Raw genomic sequence first — 19,415 nt, forward strand, 5'->3', positions numbered from 1 at the left:
GATGTTGCTGTTATTGCTGCCTGAAATTTGGAGAAATGTTTCTTTTTCTGTGAAGTCTGGTAAAACTAGAACATACCCTGGGGTTGATGAGCCCATATGGATTTTATCTGGAATACACAACATCCTTGCAGTCTGTGGATTCAGCCTCTCTTTGACTTCAGAAAAGCTCTCTTAAACTACAAGTCTGGGTATTTTACTTCTCTTTTTCCTTTTTCTCTTCTTGAGGAACACAAATTAGAGACATCTTGCACTTCCTTTTGCTTCCACATCAGTGCTTTCCTCCTTAACTCATCCTAAGGGTATTTTTGTTCCAGCTGTTTCTCAAATATATGGCCCCGTGGCTCGGCTCTGTTTTCCTCGCGCCCTTTCTCCTTCTGTGTTAATATGACCGTGCGCCCTTTCTCCTTCTGTGTTAATATGACCGTGCGCCCTTTCTCCTTCTGTGTTAATATGACCTTGCGCCCTTTCTCCTTCTGTGTTAATATGACCTTGCGCTCTAAAAGGTTTTACTTTTTTCTTCCTTCCCTTTCTTGAGCACCACTACCTCAGTCATCCGTGGTTGTCTTCTTACCTGGCCCTTGAGCCCGTATCCCCCCCTGAGTCCCGGACTCACAGAGGCTGAGTATCACCCCGTCCTGTGACCCCACGGGCAAGTGCAGGGCACGCGCGATTCTGCTGGGCGCTCTTCACCTGCCTTCGGGTCGTCACCTGCTTCCGTCTGCTCTGCGGGTGAGGCTCCTACTCAAGCCTCCTCAACTCTCAACACCTGAAATGGCCACTAGCTTCACCCGTGGCCCCTCTTCCAAGCCACAGTCACAGGAGCTGGTGTTTCCATCCACAGCCCCTTCCCGCCACGCCGCAGCTCCTGGGGCGCTTTCCCGCCTTGTTCCAGGTGCGGCTGCGCGGTGGGCTCTGGGTGCGCATTGCGTCCTCTCTCAGACACGCGGGGCACACGGCGCGTCGCTGTATCACCCATCCGACGTCACCTGTCAGATCTGTAGGTCTCACGTCTGGTCCCGGATCCGCAGGGCGCACATCGCATCCCGGACCACCACAGCACAAGTTCCGTCCTGGATCCGCACGTCGTAGCACGTCGCGTCCCGGACCCACACCGCGCAGGTCCTCCTGCAGCCTGGGCTTGGTCCACAGCCCCGGGGGACATCTCATCCTGAGACCCTCGCACTCCTGAGTCCCGGGTGTCCATCTGAACTGAGGCAGCGATTACGGCGGGCCCTCGCCTCGGGTCACAGCCACCTGACCGCCCCTGAGGCCGTCCACCCGCGGGTCCCCAGGGTGGCAGGTGGGCCAGGACAGTGCACACCGCTGACAACCACCGACGGTGCAGCGGCCAGCAGGGGGTCGGGTCTGTGTGCCTCACGCCCAGTCCGCAGTGTGAGCACCTGCCTGATGGCCTCCTTCCCAGGGAATCCTTGTAAGCCCACGCCAGGGGTGTCCCAGGCCCATTTCCCCCCAGGGCCGAGCCCTGATCCCCACTCAGTCCCTCTGTACGGGCTTCTCCCGAGGTGGGGTCTCAGCCGGGGGTCCAGAGGCCTGGGGAACCAGAAGCTACACTGTTTCCTTGTGAGGGTAGCAGGCTGGGGTCTCAGCTTCTCGGAGAGCTCCTGGTTTCCCAGGACGGGAGCTCAGCCTAGAGAGCACGTGAGAAGAGCCAGTGCCCAGTGTCCGGCCCTGCGACTACCCAGCGCCCAGCCTGTGAACCAGTTCCCACCCTCTGCCTGGCCTGCCAATCAGAGCCCCGAGTGCCAGGACTCATGTGATTGGCTGAGAGTGTGCTTATGACTCATGTCCGTCCAATCACAGTCGTGGGAGCTGTGTGGGCGGCCCCAGAACGAGCCCCTTTCCTGCGGGATCTGAACCTGGGCATGTGGCCTGGAGATGGGGCAGCCACTTGCGGGGGTGCTGTGGTTATGTAAAGTAATACCGGTGCTTTAATTATATAAACTAGTACAAGGACTGTCGTTACATAAACTAGCACAGGGCCTGTCGTTACATAAACTAGTCCAAGCGCTGTCGTTATATAAATACAGGACTGTCGTTCTGTAAATTAATACAGGGACTGTTGTTATGTAAAATAATGCAGGAATTGTCATTATATAAACTAGTTTAGGGACTGCCATATATAAACTAATACAGGGACTGTTGTTATATAAATTAATGCAGGAACTGTCATTATATAAATACAGGGGCTGCCGTTAATATACACTAATATAGGAACTGTCGTTATGTAAAATAATGCAGGAATTGTTATGTAAACTAGTTTAGGGGCTGCCGTATATAAACTAAAACAGGAACTGCCATTATATAAACTAATACAGGAACTGTCATTATATATATTAATACAGGGATTGTCATTATATAAACTAATACAGGGGCTGTGGTCACATAAACCAGCACAGGGGCTGCGGTCGCATAAACCAGTACAGGGGCTGCGGTTACATAAACTAGTACAGGGGTTGTCGTTAAACCAGTACAGCAGCCACCTTCAGGGAGGAGTTGGGGTTATATTAACCAACAAAGAATATGGAACCTCAGGATGGACAGAGAAAACAGGATCTTGACATTGGGTTTTGAAGTTCCGATCCAACGTTCCCTGATTTTGTTCACTCTGCTCAGTTAGCGGAGTCGATCAATCTCCTACTGAGGCTAGTTGGCATCGGGTTTTCTGTCTCTTGCACCTGGAGGGGCCTGGAATGAGAGATTCCCTAGTTATCCAGGTACCACCTCTGAGCCTCCCTGTGTTTTCCCTACAGCCCCTGGCCTGGGCCAGCTCACACTCCAGAGGAAAGCATGGTGGGGGGAGCAGTCCCAGGATCTGTGGTTTCAGGAGCATGGCCAGGCTGACCACATGTCCTCCCAGGGAGATGCCCAGCACTCAGCAGCTCTTGGAATCCATCCTGAGCCGAGCTCAGCTTTGAGTTCTGCGTGGAGCTCAAACCATCTTGCTTAATGCACAAAGGAGAGAGCATGCCAGGCAAGTTCCCGCTGAAATGTGCTGGGATAAATCCTGTGTCTTCCTCTGTAGTGGAAGGATCCTTCCTATGCAAAGAGCACAGGGGAGAGGGAATGGGGCCGACAACACGGCTGCCCCTGCACAGAGGTGGGGGTGGGGGTGGGAGACTGGGTCACAGGCTGTCCAGGCATGGAGGATTTTCCACAGCAAGCACACTCGCTCTGCTACAGGAACTGCCTCGAAGATTGGGCGAGGCTCTGCAGACCTTGATCACACACACTCCAGACTCCAGGCTCAATCAGAGCAATCAATACTCCCTTCAGGACACTGTTGTACACTTCTCCCCGAGAATCAGGGCCCCCTGCCAGGAACTCAGCGTTTCTCCCAGCTTTTACCCTGAAACCGAACTGATTGGTCTGCCCCTTTCCAGCTCCCAGCAGCACTTCTCCAGCAGGACACAGGCACCAAGCCCCGCAGTGTGAGGAGGAACACAGCCAGGCTGAGCCTGTGCTCAAAGCGGTGGGTTTGTCTGCTAGGCAGACGGGTGACTGGTGTCCAGGGCCTGAGGCTGGCTCGTGTCTAGACGTCTAGTCCGGTTAGTGAGGAGTGGGATCATGGAATGAGGGGCCACTGTGTCATGACACTCCCAAGGAGCCGCCCCTCTGAAGTCCTAGCATCGGGGGCAATTCTGTAGGAGGTGCACATGGTTTGCAATGGACATGGAAGCAGTCACTCATGCCCTTTTTTTCTTTCATGTAAAATAGTCACTGATGAACCAAGAGCTCGGTGCCCTGCTGGGTCGTAGTCTCTGCAAAGGAGAGGCTGACTGCCGGCCCCACCTCTCCCTTGCTCTGGGACAGCAGAACGTGGCAAAGATGCTTTTCTCACCTAAGGACGGGGTAGAAGGTCATACACCCGGGCAGGGATTATCCATCAGAGTCTTGTCCCCTGTAGCATCAACGTGAGATTTTATTGTCCACCCAACCAGCCATTCCATAGATGTTCTTGCGCACGTACTGTATACCAGGTTCTGGGCCAGTACAGTCCTGGATCAGACTGTGGTCCAGTAGCGAGTCATGGAAATACACTGAGTAGTCAGAACTCCCGGTTTCAGGCAACAGAAACAATTCCAAATGCCAGAGGTCAAGAGGCCTTTGTCGGTCAAGGACCACGAAGAAGGGTTCTGAACTGGTTGTTCTCTGTGCCCCTCCTGTTCCGCTCTTCCTTCTTCCCTGCCCTGCTCTGTGCAGGGAGGCTGGTCCCAAGTTGGCCTGAAAGCAGCTCTTCAGCTCCTGCTTGGCTTCAGCCAGTTGGGGGGCAGGAGACTGGAGGGCAGCAGGAGAGGGGGGCTGGGGAGTTGCTGCTTCTGTCCGGCTGGCCTGTGGCTCTGACGGAGGCTGCATTTCTCTAAGGTCCCAGATCCTGCCTGCAGCTGCTCTCCCCAGCCTACAGCTCTCCCCGGCTCCCAGAAAACCTGCTTCCTCCCTCGTCATTCAGACAAGCCCAAGATAAAGACTCCCCACTCTTGCAAGGCCCAGGGGTGCTTCCGTGTTCCTGCGGGTCCCCTTCGCTTGCCTGCACCTCTGAGGATGCCTCCAGACTCCTCAGTCACGCATGTTGGGTGCGCCATCTGGTCCCACCTGGATCCTACCTGAGTCGGGTGGGCCGGCAACTACAGAGGGCAGACAGGCATGAGCTTCGGGAGGAGCAGGTGCCAGACAAGGGGACACCACCGTTTCCACTCCCCTCCCTGCTCTGACTGTATCCTCTGCCGAGCTGGACCAGCTTCCCCAGGAGGCTGGAAACCTGGGAGTCCCCAGCCCCTGAGCCTCATGTCATGGAGTCATGGCCACTGGAGAAATACACACTGTATCAGTTCCACCTTGGAAAATCTCAGGGAAGCACTCTGATTGGCTTGGTCCATCCTGGACCCCAACAGGTATTGGCTTGATGCTTCTTGGAGATCACTGAGCACTTGTCAGTGTTAATTTCTGAGTCAGCTTGACACTGGTGCTTCTCTGATGTCTCCCCCACCCCCTTCCAGAATAGACCAAAAATTGCTGACTCTCTGGCTCCAATTTCTCTCTTCATGAAATCAAAGAGTGATGTTAGTACTAGGCAGACGGCATTCCTGAAATGTATAACTGGAAACAGACCTGGGTGTTTAGTTTCTAGGTCATCACCCCAGATTTGGGCCCATGTATCTGTGTGTGTCTGGGCCCTTTCAGGAACTGCCACTCCAGGAATAGACTCAGGTGTCTGGCTGCACAAATACTGATGCTCGTTCAGGAAGATGAAGTGGATGCCTGAGTGCTAGAAACACATTATTGCATGTCTGGACTTCATCTTTGAGACAATTCTATCTTTATCTGACATTCAGATGGACAATTGTTTCTAGAACTGAAAGGCAAATGAGAGGCTGTTGTGCAGGAAAATTGCTCATAGAGAGAGAAGCTCGGTCCTCCCCCATAGTCAGCGTTGACTTCTGTGTGTGCAGATATGAGGAATGCCCATTTACCGATGGCTCAGCAAGACAAGACTGCTCAGCAAGAATATGGCTATGCATCCAACTCTCCTTTCAGATGACACTTTTCCTGCACACAGTCTTGGTCTGGTGTGCACACTGTTCTCAGGGGGTGTCTGGCTGGCTGGATCCCCACCCACCATGGCTGGGTGGACAAAGCATCCCACCTGCCCACGGTGAGATGCACCAGGCAGTGCCAGAGACCGTGGAAGGGAAGGGCTGTCTGAGGGAACGGTGTGTTTGGATTTACGTTGCAGAGGGAGCACAGCTGACGCGTGGATCCTAGGAAATGCGTTAACTGACTGTCATAGTGACAAATAATAAAGTGAACGACTGTTCAAGAGAGTGAAGTAGCACAAGAGCTACTTCAAGATGTCATCAGCATTCCGTGGGCTCTTCTGCCTGCAGTGGCACAAATGTTCTAAGAAACAATTTCCAGCTCCCTTCTAGTGGGTCTGTTGTCTTATTTGTTTAGATTTGTATCACCCAGTGATTCATGGATCTCATGGACTCAAAATTACAGCTTGTTTGAAACCAGCGGTCTGATCTGTCTTCCTAACATTGCTGGTGATCACCTGTACCCAGCTGAAACCGCTGTCTCAGTATCCACCTCCTTCATTTGAATTATTTAGCTATAAATGGAAAAGACCCTCCAGGCTTGGATGCATCCCTTGGTCCATCCTGTGCGCTGTGGCCATAGAGCACCATGGGTTTAGCAGAACTCTTTTTCGTCCAGAATAAAGACTACAATTCCCAGCCTTCCCCACAGCAAGGTTTTAACACATGACAGTTTTGACCAACGACTGAAAGAGGAAGTGACGCATTAGCTTTCGGTTACGTCCCTGACGGAAGTGGATGAGTGGGCGCCATCTTGGACCCAGCCGCCCTTGCAGCAAGTTTGTGTCACGTGACACAGTTTCAACCGGCAGGTTGAGAGAGGAAATGATCTAAGCGGCTTCCTCTTATGCCCCGACGGAAGTGGATGAGTGGGCGCCATCTTGGACCCAGCCGCCCTTGCAGCAACGTTGTGTCACATGACACAGTTTCAACCGGAAGGTTGAGAGAGGAAATGATCTAAGCGGCTTCCTCTTATGCCCCGACCGAAGTGGATGAGTGGGCGCCATCTTGGACCCAGCCACCCTTGCAGCAAGTTTGTGTCACGTGACACAGTTTCAACCGGCAGGTTGAGAGAGGAAATGATCTAAGCGGCTTCCTCTTATGCCCTGACCGAAGTGGATGAGTGGGCGCCATCTTGGCTCATGAGGCCTATGGAGAGTCGGCCAGGGCTGGTGGAGTAGAGATGTGGGGCTGGGACATGTTTGTCACACTTCTAGACATAGAATTATGAGCTGACTCAGAAAACAGAAGCCCCCTCCCGGCCCCCCTGCATCCAGGGTGTGCTCGGGGCTGGAGCAGCAGCAAAGATCCCCGGTACCTCGTCTGGCCAGGCGGGGTCCGTGGCCAGTGCTGATGTCCAGTCCTCCCAACCGTTCTGTGCACGCCCAGGACCCAGGACAGAAATCCACCTTCGCCACGTGAGTGGCTGACTGCTACGGGGGCCACCTGAGGCTATGACGCTGTGGGCGAGGAGCACCTGGCCTCACTGTGACCCCCCACACTCCTGTTTCGGGACTCCCAGGTTTCCCACCCCCAAACAGGTGAAGGTCATCCCTGGGTGGGGGGAGTGAAATCTGAAAGAAAGAGGAGACACAGAGGAGGGTCTGTGAGAGGCCCTCCCCCAAAGTTACCTCTGAAATGGAGAGCGGCCGACACCCCTGATAAATCAGAGGGCTGAACGCAGAGAGGACTTGGGTTTGCTTCCCACCTGAGATTCTGGAAGCAGCAACCTCCCAGGGACCCCGCACAGCCAGCGTGAGGGCAGGGAGAGAAGAGCTGGCAGGTGGGGCTTCAGGGTAGAGGGGACCCGGGAGACAGCCCTGGGGTTTTTGCATCCCAACGGGGGCGGGGGCGGTGTGGTGCACCCTGGGTCCCACAGAGGACTCCTATGGAGCAGGAAGAGATGGGGCCCCAGGAAAACATGCCGGGTCAGGGGACGCGACAGCAGGAAAGGCACATGGACCATTAGGACCAGACCCGGAATGTGCGTGGTCAGCAGATGTCAGCAGGGAGGCGAGGGCTGAGCATCCCACCCTGACCCCATGTGAACCAGCCACCTAAGACGGGAGGGAGGAAGTCCTGAATTGTCTAGAAAATCAGCTTACCACCCTGAATCAATGCCATTCACCTGGAATTGAATCTGTTTTTTTCTACCATTAGGCAGAGTGAAGGCTCTAGAGAGAAACTATAGTTATAATGGAATCAAGTTATTTTACACACCTGAGTTGATAGCTTGGAAATCTGTGCCTTTATACTTCTGAGCATGCTTTGGGGAAAACAGTTACTTTCAGCTTAACAAACGTCAAATTTGCTTTAAGGCTCAGGAGGGACAAAATCAATTTTTTTCTTAACCAGGAAGTAGGGCTTGCCCAGGACTGAGGATGCTGGTCTGGGTCTGATACCATCTGGAGTCTGGAGGGTGGGCTCAGGGGGACATTCAGTAACTTCAGTGTGGGACTGAGGGCTACTCACCCAAGTTCAGGGAGTGGCTGAGCTGTGGAGGGTGTAGGGGAAGCAGTGGACAGATGGAGGAAAAAGGAAGAAGAGAGACAAAAAGGAAAGAGACAGTTGGGCTGGGAGAAGCAGCATTGCGTTGGGGGAACCACAGGTAAGGAGCTGACCCTTCCCTCAGTCTCATGATCTGGGAGCAGCTGCCTCCCCACAGTCTGGGAGGAGGGAGGAAGGCATGGGATTGAAGGAGGAAAAACCAGAAGAACTTCCTCATCAGATTCATAAAAGGTTTCATAATTCCCTGGTTCCTTCAGTCATTCATGAGAGTTTAACTGGTCATGTACTGTGTTCCTGGCACTGTCCAGGCACTGCTGATAAATGGTGATCAGAGCAGACAAGGGAACTTAGGAAACAGGCAACAAACAGACAACAAACACAAAATATGTAACCAAAAAAGAGGATTTTAGATAGTGATAGTTGCTACAACAGAAACAAAGACAGTGAAGAAATGGAGAATGACTTGGGTAGGCCACTTTCATAGTGTCAGAGAAGTTCTCTGTGAAATGACCTTTGTCCTGAGAATGGGAAGGAAAGAAGGAACGTCAGAAAAAGCATCTAGGCAGAAGGAAGGCAACTGCAAAGTTCCACCAGATGCAACAGAAAACAAACTAAAAGGACTGGAGTGCAGCTGGGGTGAGGCACGTCTACATGAGCTCAGATTGGAGAGGGCAGTGGGGCCAGGTCGGGTGCAACACTGGAGGTGCTGGTGAAGAACTTGGACACTTCCCTCACAGCAGGGCAGAGGCGCTGCCTTCATCAGACCCACACCCCACAGTCATCCCCTAGAAGCTGTTCTCTACCATCTCCTGGTGCATTCCATCTTCCTGGTTCAGTTGTCTTTCTCTGGAAAATGGCCTTTCTCTCTGAGACCAGCTGCTCCACTCAAGGTGCCCACACACTTTACAGAAGTTTTTCAAGCTCCCTGAGACACCTGGAGATTTGCAGAAAGTTGACAACATCTCTGGATACCAGTAAAGCCTGATGGAGAAAAGCCAACCAGATGGCAGCTCAGAAGGGAGACACAGGCATGATGGGCCCTGAGGGAAACCTATGAGGAGCTGCAGGGCTCCACCTGGGTCTGCTTTGTCAGTGTTTCCTCTGACTGGGTTTGTGCCCAGAATGGAGCATCTATGCCTGAGCACTGATGCTCTGGGGCTTTGTGACTGGGACAAAGGATGCCACTTCTCTGAACTTGAGTATTCCTGTTTGCCAAGTGGGGGAAATAATGTGAAAACTGAGAAGACTCAGGGTGTAACCGAGCCTACTAGTCGCCATTAGTAACCGTTCTTCACATCCTGAGTGGTCATATTTATCTGGATGCATTGCTGTGTAGAATGCAAACTACATTTTCCAGCATCCTCTTCAGCTGTGCATGGCCCATATGATTAATTTCTCTCCAGTAGGCTATGAGGAAAAGTAACATACCCTTAAAGAGAAAGGTCATGTTTGGAATCCATTTAGTTTGTTAGACTGCTGTAAAGGAAGTTATTCCCACACTAGCAACAAGAAAAGGCCTAGTGATCTACAAAAGCATAGCTTTGCTGGAACCCATTAGAGATTCGAGGGTGCAGGAAAACCAACCAACCTGAAATCTAAGGAAGAAAGGCGCCTCCAAGGACAGATGGGGATGGAGCACTGGCTTATCTGCATCAGAGTGACAGCAACACAGAGCTTCCATAAAAGCAAGTAAGAACATTTCTTCTAAACTGTTTCAGAGTTTTCTAAAGTCTCAATATGGGCTGGCCTCGAGTATAGAATCCTAGAAGCCCCAGACACGTGGTGAGTGTGTAACCATGTGTGGATGCTCCATGGATCTTGCTACATACTCAAGAAAAAGGTTGGAGGCAGGGCAGGACACTGGAGAAAGCTGCCCTCTGTTGTGCTGGCCTGGGAGAAGGGCATAGTTGTCACTGCGGGAAAGGAATGAAGCCCTTCCCAGATCCTTCGCCCCTGTTGAATCATGTAGCACAAACCTCAAACAACTCAAGGAGATCAGAAAACCCTACCATTCCATGTCATAGGTGGAGACCCATTATGGCCAGAGGAAGGGCTCAGAGAAACACCCTCCTGGGGTGTAAAAACATCCCAGGCCCAGTTCATAAGAGATCCTTCTGCTGGTGGAGAGCAGGAAACTCCCACACAAGACACATCAAAATGATAAGACAGGGTGTGGATGGCACTGAGGGATCAGGATCACTGCAAAAGCCTCACCCAAGACCTAGTAACATGGAGTCTACCTAATCCTGACAATTAACCAGGACACCAGAGAAGCCCCACTCCCCCATCGTGAGGTTAACAGGCACTGAGTTCAAGTCACAGCAGAGGACCCCTGGGAGAGGGGCAAATGTGTACAGAGAGACCCTCTCTGAGGCATAGGCTCACATTTAGAGGACACTGAGGACGTTTCTCAAGGACATTGAGAAAAATCCTCCAGTACCTTAATCCCCACCATAGGCACAAGTTAGCCCTAGAAGAATCTGAAGGCTGTGGTACACTAACAGTAACTATAAAAGAGCAACATCCAACTCCAGCTCAACTCCTGCTAGATTCACCCACACCACCCCAAAACAAGCCCTCATAAAACAAGAGGCATGCATGTTTCCAGGTATAAATACTATTATCTCAGTTTCTGCTGTCCCTTCCTGTGTCCAACTTTCAGCTGAGAAGTACAAGACACAAGAAAAGACAAGGGGGAAAAGCCCACTGTCAAGAGACAAAGCAATCAATACAACCAGACTCAGATATGACACAGATATTGGAAATGTAAGTCAGTGAATTTAAAACAACTCTGATTAATACATTAAAGCCTCTAACAGAAAATATGGAGAACACATATAAACTGTTAAAAGAGAGATGGAAATTATAATGCTCCTGTAAGAGAAAATAAATCATAGTAACAGACATGCAGAATGCTTTTTAGACTCCTCTATAAACTTGACACACAGCCAATAACAGAACAAGTAATTATGAATAGGCCAATGAACATTAAACTGAAAAAGGGAAAGGGGGAACTAAAACATATCTTTGACCCAGGCTAGCATTCAGCAAATTCTGAACCAAAGTTAAAAGTGTACTGCTATTTTCTTTGTACTATGCTATAAAAAATTAAGGGTTAAAATTTTTCTTAATTACAAATGGAACAGACAGAAAACATGACACAGAGAAAAAGAACACAGACTACAGACTCGTCCCATCTTTCATACAAATACCAGCTCTGGCACTTCCCAGCCATGGGTCTTGGACAAGTGATTTCAACCTTCTGAGCCTCATTTCCTTCATCTGCAAAATAGAGATAATCATAGTACCTATGTCCGTGGGATATTGTGAGGATTAAGTGACAGATCACAGTGTCTGGCACATAGTAGGTGCCGAAGATATGGTGACTGCATTCCCTTATTCCTGTTCTAAATGTCAGTCATTTTACATCCTTACAAATAACCAGAAGCCACTATAGAAATCTCATAGAGGAGCAATGTCTCCTGAGGGAACAAAGAAACACACAAAGGAAAAAAGTTAGACAATTGTGGGAGCACCTGGGAGACTCACTCAGTTAAGCATCCGACTCTTGATTTAGGCTCAGGTCATGATGTCTGGGTTGTGACATCGAGCCCTGAATAGACCTCTGCACTGAGTGTGGAGCCTGCTTGGGATTTTCTCTCTCCCTCAACCCCCAATAACTAACTAACTAAATAAATAAGTAAAGTTAGATAATTGTAAAAATGACAACCTGCTTGGGATTTTCTCTCTCCCTCTCCCTCTCTCAACCCTCCCTAAATAAATAGATGATAGATAGATAGATAGATAATTGTAAAAATGACAAGCTAACATGCAGGCCCGGTGCTAACTCCATATATATCCACCTCATCCCATCTCCTGTGTGTGACATGCCCTGTCTTAACTCCCAAGTTCACAGACAAGGAGACTGGACGCCATCAGGGCCACACCGCCGGGGCGGGGCAGTGTGGGGCTCCCCCCGGCTGCCTGAGTCCCGGCTCTGCACAGCTGTGCACAATGTGACGGTCCCTCTCAGGGGGCACGAGGGTATTTCAGAGGAGAGCCCAGGAAGGTGGACACAGATGCACACCAAGCACATGGCAGAGCAGAAACGTGTGAAGACTTTGAGGACCCTCGATGGGCTGAAACAGGAGAACCCAGAAAAAATGTCCTCTGATGTTGACAGTGATAAAGAACACCTGAACGGTGACGTGTCTGTGCATGTCAGCCTCCTCTGGGAGAAAAAAATCCCTGTACAAAACAAGCAGAGTAAGAAAGGATTTAAAAGGTAAATATTAGGAGAGGTTGCATTTTTGGCATTTCTCAAGAAACATACTTTGTGGAGTTCACATTGCAACAAGGCTCTAGGATCCCACACACGCACAGTGCATGAATATCTGTTCCAGTCTGATCTTCAAAGTGTCGCAATTTATACTCAGTGACGACACTGAGGCTGATTCCGTGCACAAGGGGCCTGGGATTTGGAGCCCCGAGGAAGCCTGCTCCGCACTAGGGGGAGAGAGCGGAAACGCTTTCGCTCATCAGCTCCCTTTATGGTCTCTGACATATGTTTTGCTGCACTTGACAAGCTCGGCAGGAATCCCTCATGAGGAAAGCGCCCTCCCACCCAGCGTGTGGTCCCTGAGGACGCAGCCAGGGGCCCAGTCCTCACAGTGCACTCAGTGCCCGGAGCTGAGCTGGGCTGGGGATGGGCAGCCACCGCACGCCAGGCATGGCGATCAGACCTGTCACGGGACTGTCTCTGCAGCTGGCGTCTTGCTGCTCGTCCAGTGTGGGGTCAAACATCTACAGCACTTGAATACATAACGGACAGAGCCTCTCATCACGAGGGCCCAGGGCACAACATGGAATGTCAGCTGGAGACGGAGACGTGTGTGGACTCACCGACCGTGCGGGCAGAGAATCATCAGACCCTGCGGCAGACGATGCCGTCCCTGGAGCCAGCCCTCCACCCCCACCGCAGGGTGCTCCACAGTGTCTCACATTCAGCCTCACCTGTCCAAGTACAGACTGTGTGGGTACAGACAGGGGGCCATCTCAGCCAGCACTGTGGGGGGGTCCTTCTGAGGGTTCCCAGCGAGGAGCCCGGGAGAGGCAGGTGTGGGGGGTGGGGAAGAGCAGAGCGAGGCCGAGCAGGGGGTGGGGTGTGCTCCCAGGTCAGGCCACCGACACGGGCGCCACCACTGGGCTGCCAGTGCCCTGGTCCACTCGGGCTGTTTACACTGGTCTCTCCAGAGAGGAGCCAGGAGCCCCTGTGACCGTGAGAAAGTCTGCATCTGGGGGGAGGGGGCTCAACTCCGTGAATGTTCCCACATTCATCATCTTTCCATGGGCATTTTGTGAGGCCTCACAGGCTCCTGAGGCACGGAGGTTGCTCAGGAGAACCGCAGAGAGCACCTGGCCCCGGTGAGCAAGGGGCCCTTCGGGCAGGTAACCAGCAGCCCTGAACTGGGAGGAGGAGATTCCGGAGCACACCTGCCTCTCGACTTACACCTGACAGAGAAACAGCCAAGGTGGGACGGTGGCCTTCCCCCACCCCAATCACGCGGACTGTGTTTGCATTCGGGGAATTACATGTACTTGGCTTTATCTGTCCCAAGAGCCCAGCACGGACACGCCGGTTGTACGTTCTTGCCCAGGATGCTCTCACTTGGGAAACCTTTTCTCCCCAAATTGCCCCTTCCTCCCATTCTCCAGAAGAATGGGAAGATCTGATGGTTAAATGCTTGGGTTGTGGAGAAACCAATTCCAAAGCTGTTGTGAGAACTAAGGGAAGAGGTGGTTTCCCAAAGCAAAGCCAGGCTCTGGTTTGGGGAAGCAGAGGAAATGAATGACAGTCCAACAGCAGACGTGCCATTGCAGTGAAGACACCGCTCTGTGTGACCGTGGAGGGGCCTTGGCCACAGGTCCCTGAGCAGGAATGCACCTGCCAGACCACCTGCCCCTCGGTGTCCCTAACGACAGCTTCTCAGAAAGCAGCTCCGACTCTGGCCCCACCTGGCCAGGGTGTGGCCTGCGCTGTTCCGTGTGTGACACGGAGGTGCCCCGCGCTGGGAGAGCCCTTTGTTAAGTCACAGATGAATCAAGACCCCAACGTGCCTGCATGCGTCCTGGGCATACAGAGGAATCAAAGACGAAACCATCCGAGGCAGGTGGAGAAATACTTTCGCCGTGTCACCGCACCGTTAGGAGGACTCGCTGAAGCTGAATAGGCATCAGAAGGTGCTGCCAGGAGGGCAAGCAAGAACCTCCTGCAGAGAGGGGCTCGCCCGGGGCCACGCTGCCTCCGCAGAGCTGCAGCCCAGCTGAGGCTGGGGAGGGGGTCCGGGTCCAGGAGGAGCAGACAGCCTTACCTGGGAGCCCCTCCCCGCCCATTAAACTCCAGGCCACCTTTTCTTGTCTGAGTTGTGACAGCTCTTTTATGAAATTTTACAAAAGCATGAAAATGTTCACTGCAGTCACATAAAATGTGTTTGCCTAGTTCCCCCTTTATGTAGTCAACAAGATCTTGGTATTCAATGTAGTTGCTTCCTCCTGACACAAAAACAGTAGCCTCTTGGAATGGATTTTCATTCTTGGAACTGAGCTGCCCTTGCCACGCAGCATGTGGGGATCAAATATCTATAGTCATCAGTGTCAGGGTTTGACTTCGTCCCTGTCTAAAATACAAGTGAGCCCTGGATTCTGCTGTTTCAGTTCCTGGTGCTCTTGGCCCCCTTCCATCCTCAGGTGGACCCTGTTTTTAAAACCGGTGATAAGGGGCCCATTGCCTTGGTGCTAACCCCCCTCCCCACTGCCCAGGGCAGGACTTGAATCCTCTTGACTCCTTATAGGGGATTAGGTTTCCATGCTCTGTCAGTTGAAGCTTTTTGTTTTGCTCCAAATCAGCCTCCGAGGCTGCTTGCTGTGCCTTTGCATAAAAGGTGAGAAGCAGCCTCTTTCATTTTGGGATTTCCCATATCAGGGTCTGATTGTATCTAGAGGAGATTTATCCAGAGTAGCTTAGCTCGGTATTTTTTTCTTCATACTCAAAACATATATCCAGTTTTCTTGCCTTTATATGTTCTCAGACAGCAGTGACAATATCTGTATGGAGATCAGGAAGCCTGTTTTCCAAGGAGTTTGGCAAACAACCAGCAGCGGATGTTAGCTCAGCCATATTCTCAGAAAGCATACTCAAAGCTGCTCCGTTGTCCCCTCCAGCACTATAAGGCCTTCAAGTCATTTGACCTCATTCCCTGTGGTCTATGAGATTCTACTTCCTGCTGAACTCATTCCACAGCTTTTGGGAATGAACTTCCTTTGTGTTTCTGCCAAAATTCATCAATTGGAGTTAAATCACAAGACTTCTTGTTTTTTCTCTCTGGTCTAGCACCAGCTGGAAAATTTTCCAATCCTGAAGATTCTTCCAGATTAACTCTGTTTAAGTGGGAATCCATTTCCTTCATGCACCCAAGGATAGCGCAAAGGAGCTGCCAAATCTGTTCCTGTCAACAGGATGAATAAAGACCTTCGGAGGCTGAATTGGGCCAGCTCCAAGGGTGTTGCCTGCAAGGACACTGTTCTTTGTATGTCTTACACACACCTGAAGTTCCTTATCTCGATTCACTGCCACCTCTTCTGCTGCTGTTCCTCCTGAACGTGCGGTTCTAGGACCAGGACCAATTGTGACAAGAGTAGAAGAGGCCATCAACAATTGTGTCCACAACAGTTTCCATGTTTGTGTGATATCTGGACTGTTAATTCTGCGGTATGAAACATCTCCTACATAATGCAAGCATATCACATTCCAAAGTAATAAAGTTGAGATGTGGATCAAAAACGCTGGTTACTTGTTTTACAGCACAAGCTGCTACTTCTGCATTTACGGTGTTTTCCAGTATGTTTCTGAGATAGCGCAAATAAAATTTAAATGGTATGACTCAGAACTGACTTCAAAGATCTAGATTACTGGTTTATTATAAAGGCTCCAACTCAGAAACAGCCAGACAGAAGAGATGTACAAGGCAGGGTATGGAGAAAGGGCCCGGAGCTTCCCTGCCCTCCCCAGGCACACCAACTCCCTAGATCTCCAGCTGGTCACCCACCCAGAAGCTCCCACCCACCTTTACCGTTTTCTTCCCACTCAGAATAATTCATCTCCCAAAGCCACCCTCCCACATTACCCTCCCCTGCTGCCCTGCACAGACTCCTGCCTGCTCTCCTCCTGCTGCCTCCTCACTCCTTCGGGAGCTGAACACCGGATCTCTCCGCCCTGCTCACCCCTGAAATGCAGGCCACGCTGTTCCCACTCACGGGGAATCTTCCAGGGACACAGCAGCTGCAGGAGAATGTTCTCATGGATCATCTAAGGGCTCTTCCCTCCCACTGGCTCCTGTCACTCTGTGGTCGCCCCCACCCCGCCCAGGTGGTCTGCGTCCAGGGGCTCAGGGAGCATAACAAGGGGTGGACCCCGCCCACACGCCCATCCCCTCGTAACAGACCCCATGTGTTTAGGAACACGCCGCATGGACCTACATCGAGTAAAAATGATCTGTCATTCATCTGAAATTAAAGGTAACTGGCATCGTGTATTTTTATTGTCTGCGTAACCACCTGGAATGACATGGCTATGTCCCTATCATGTCCCTCTGAAGCATCGGCTGCATGTTCGGATGTGCACTTTGCACCCTGACCTGCGTGTGTGGGGCTTCCCCTATAACAAAGAGGTCTCTATAACGAGAACTATAGCTCTCCGGCTGGGATCTCCTCACAGCCCTGGGCGTCTGGTTGGCAGGTGTGCGGGACCCTGGGGTCTGTGGGCGAGCAGGTGGCACCACAGTCACGCTGCGCTCTCCCTCCAGCGGGCGCCTGGGGAAATGCGGATCCGGGCCCGCCCCTCTGCCTCAGCCACGCCCCTCGGGCCTAGCCCCGCCCTCCTATCCACGCGCCCCTTCATCTGTGACTCTTAAAAGAGTTGCACATTGGTCTTTGTTCTTTTCCAGACACTTTTTAAAATAATTCCTTTTTTTTTTTTGAGAAACAGAGAGAGGGAGAGTGCACGAGGGGGGAGGTTCAGAGAGAGAAAAAAGGACTTTAAACAGACTCTGCGCCCAGTGTGGACCGGAGCTGGGGCTCAATATCACAACCCTGATATGACCTAAGCTGAAATCAACAGTCTGGCACTTAACAGAATGAGCCACCCAGGCGCCCCCAAATGATATTTTTTAAACGTAATTCTGCGATGAAATCATTGATACAAAAGGAATTGATTTATTCATAGGGAAGGTATAAATTCTCTGGGGAAGACTCCCTCAGAGATTATTCTCGTCTGTAGATGAAAGTGTGAGACAAACTGAACTTTGTGCACAGACAAGACCAGTGGAACATTCTGAAACTCCGAGTGTAGACCTCTGTTGTCCAGTCTGACCACTATTCAGATTACCTTCGTGGGTCCGCGGTGCCGGTGGGAGACACTGCACATTTCACATGCATTTCACAAAGATGGGGACACACACGGGCCATTCTCACCAAGACGCGTGCCCAGGGAGGAAGGTGCCAGCAGGCAAAGCCAATATTTAAAAGCTTCCCATTAGTTTAGTTGCATAAGCAGTGCATGTTAATGGCACAGGAGAGGAGCCCAGAAAAGGCAGGGAGTCGAAGAAGAAGTAGAACCGCCCACAGTCCCACCACCAGAAACCAATCACCGTTGCCAATTGATGCTGCATCTTTCCCTTATTTTCACCTGGGTTTAGAAAAAAAGCACAGATACCAAACCTGGAACATTCCAGAAGATTAGCACGGCCCCAGCTCCAGGAAGACATGCACATTTATGAAGCATTACAGAGATGGAAGGCACGGCATCGGGACTCTACTCAGTGAGAGTCTAATCACCTTGTGTGGTGACAGAGGGTGACGACACGTACTGTGGGAGCACGAAGTCACGCACGGGCCTGCTGAGTCGCTATGTGAACAGTTCACACTAATACAACACGTGTGTGAATGCTGCTACACTAGAGAAGAGCACACATTCCCTCATGCACACATACAACCTTCTTTCTACCGGAACGGAACCATATTGTAAATGACATGTCACCTCCTCCCCACAGCACTCGATACACAGCAGAGACCACTGGGTATAAATAACACAGATCTGCAGGGCCACCTGCTTTCTGCAGAGGTGCCATCGAGCACCGGCCCAGAATGCACGGGACAGTCCTGCTCTGGGTCCCTCAGGATTCCCCAGGGCCTTGCTATCACGCGCAGAGATGCAGGCAGTGACCCCAGGGCACACGCTCGCCCTCCAGCAGGACCCTGGCAGTGGGATGTGCACTGTGCACACGGACACCTACAACCTTGTTTCCAGGCTACACCGTTTCCAGCATGGGGCTGAGAGAGGCTCTGGAACCTTCCCTCTACACCTGCCCTGCCATCAACATCCTGACACAGCGGCTACATTTAGGACGGAGTCAGGATTGGGGGCCCAAGAAGGGCTCTCAGGCTGCAGGGATGGGATCCCTCGGTCCCGTCTCCCGCCCCCCCCCCCACACGTCGGCACTCCTCTCAGCAGGGGCGGCATGAGGATGGGCCTGGGCAGCACCCCGTCCTCGGGCTCCAGCGGTGGGGGCACAGCACCTCCTGCTGCCCGAGCACCAGACTCCGACCAGGGTCACGGCTGCATGCACGTCACGCCTGGGATTGCGTCGAAGCTCCCACTAGGACACCCTGCTGTACTTTACTTGGATCTGGTCTGAATTCCCTTAGAATTTACTGAACCACATGTGTCGCATCGGTGAGAACGCTGGCTCTGACACGAGACGGGTCCGGTGACGGTAAACAGAGAGTGTGCATCTGGGCGCACCCACAGCTGAGGACGGGGAGTCAGGCCGCCTGGCCACGGTGGTCCTTCTAGCCACTGAGCCACGCGGTTTCCCTTCGTTCTTCCCCAGATGCGCTTCCCCATGGACAGCCAGAGTGGGACCTGGTCCCGAAGCACCTGTTCCTGGTGTTGGGCCTGATAAATGTTTTGGGCCAATGAATTATACTGTAATAGATAACTGGAAAAAAAAAAAAAAAGTAGACCGTACAGATCAAATGCTCCAAAATTGGATTGTGGTGATGGTGTGGTGATGGAATTGACTAAAAATCATTGAATTGTACACTTCAACAAGTCAATGTGTGGTACCTAAGTTACCTCTCTGGGGTGTTTAAAAATACCACCGCACACCTATTAGAATGGCCAACGTTTCAGACCTATGGTACAGAGTGCTGCCCGGGGTGTGGGCCGACCAGAACTCT

At 51.7% G+C, this 19,415-nt stretch overlaps 1 non-coding gene and 1 pseudogene across 1 annotated transcript; one reads left to right on the forward strand and one right to left on the reverse strand.

Moving 5' to 3' along the window:
- Window positions 1-1,004: 1,004 nt before the first annotated feature.
- LOC148162343 (sec1 family domain-containing protein 1 pseudogene) lies at window positions 1,005-16,056 on the reverse strand (annotated as a pseudogene).
- A 1,808-nt stretch (window positions 16,057-17,864) lies between these two features.
- Window positions 17,865-17,969, forward strand: LOC148162344 (U6 spliceosomal RNA). Its single transcript, XR_015767060.1, has one exon. It is a non-coding gene; the product is annotated as a U6 spliceosomal RNA (small nuclear RNA).
- The last annotated feature ends 1,446 nt before the right edge of the window (window positions 17,970-19,415 follow it).

Source organism: Eumetopias jubatus, unplaced genomic scaffold (genome assembly GCF_037043125.1).
Source record: "Eumetopias jubatus isolate StellerSeaLion01/CBP00866 unplaced genomic scaffold, mEumJub1_p1.0 scaffold_16, whole genome shotgun sequence".
Taxonomy (NCBI): Eukaryota; Metazoa; Chordata; class Mammalia; order Carnivora; family Otariidae; genus Eumetopias; species Eumetopias jubatus.